Here is a 1727-nt window from a genome sequence, read left to right as displayed (position 1 = left end):
AATGTTAGTGACAATCAACTTTCTCATTAACGTTCCTAAGTAAAAGCCACGTTAACTTCAACGTTAGTGGCACAAACGTTGCCACTAACGTTGCCTCTAGGTCCTTCGCACACATTATTGGGGCTTAACTTTCCCAATAACGTTGAAAAGCCCCCATTGCTCCTACGTTAGAGCCCACGTTAACTTAGTTAATGTGGCTCTTTAACGTGGGCTTGCCATCCTTCGAGAACGTTAGTGACACTCAACATTGTCACTAACGTTCCAATGTGCCCCCATGTCTCACGTTAGAGCCCACGTTAACTTAGTTAACGTGGCTCTTTAACGTGGCATTGCTTAGCCATCCCCAACGTTAGTGACAATGTTGAGTGTCACTAACGTTGGCTCACCTTTTACTCATCCACGTTAGCTTCCACGTTAACTAAGTTAACGTGGGAGTTAACGTGGCTCATAGTGGCTTGTGTGGCTCCTTCCAACGTTAGTGACAATGTTGAGTGTCACTAACGTTGGCCATCACCTTCTTCTTTCACATTAGCCTCCACGTTAACTAAGTTAACGTGGAAGTCAACGTGGCTCCTTGGGGTTGTGTGGTTGCTTCCAACGTTAGTGACAATATTGGGTGTCACTAATGTTGTCGACCACCCTTGCCTCTTCACGTTAGCTCCCACGTTAACCAAGTTAACGTGGGAGTTAACGTGGCATTGTGCACTTAAGCCAACGTTAGTGACAACGTTGAATGTCACTAACGTTTGCTTCCTTTCCCCCTTTTAACGTTAGAGGCCACGTTAACTAAGTTAACGTGGACTCTAACGTGGCCACTTATGAGCATTGGCCAACGTTAGTGATAATGTTAAGTGTCACTAACGTTGGCTCAAATTTCCTTCTTCACATTAGAGTTCACGTTAACTTAGTTAACGTGACTCTTAACGTGGGTAATGATGGCTTTGAGAGCGTTATTGGCAGTCACTTTTCTCATTAACCCTGCAAGTTACCTCCCATTCCTTGCTTCCTTTGGTCCTGAAATCAGGCAATAGAGTGCATCAAAGTTCTAGTCCAAGTCATGGGTAATGCAGCATACAATTTGTCACTAAACTCATGCAAAATCCTCATGAAATCATGTAAAATGCACAATGTATGCTTGAATCCAGGTGTAAGTGAATATCTATCCAAAACTAGCTTATTTCCTAAGAAAATGCATGAAACTACCCTAAAAACAGTAAAGAAAAGGTCAGTGAAACTGGCCAAAATGCCCTGGCATCACAACACCAAACTTAAAGCTTGCTTATCCCTAAGCAAGTAATGGAACAAGAGAATGATGAATGAAATGCCAAGAGAAATGAGTCATTCTTGTGGAAGTCATGTCACTGATTTTATGGTGGTTTCATGCATAGCAACTTAGGTTCATTCCTGGCTTTCAGACCTTTATCATGCCCTACAATACTCACTTTGCTTACATCCCATGAGACTTTTATTCATTGATCCTTTTATTGTCATTTCAGGGCTTATTGGTGTTCTTCAGGCTAATTGTTCTGTAAGGGGGCAACTCTTTAAGATAAGCTTTCAGCCAACACTCCCGAACCAGTTGGTTCAAGGTGCTAGGTGTTGAGACACCCCTAAGGACTTACTCCCTCAAGTCTCTCCCCCATACATACACACCATAGGCATATAGTTTATTCATTTTCTTTTCTTGAGGCCTTGGTGTCCAGCACCTCTTTGGGTTACTAAATGTT

Source organism: Arachis ipaensis, chromosome B3, assembly GCF_059453495.1.
Source record: "Arachis ipaensis isolate K30076 ecotype BB chromosome B3, ASM5945349v1, whole genome shotgun sequence".
Classification (NCBI taxonomy): Eukaryota; Viridiplantae; Streptophyta; class Magnoliopsida; order Fabales; family Fabaceae; genus Arachis; species Arachis ipaensis.
Note: the sequence above shows the minus strand (reverse complement) of the source record.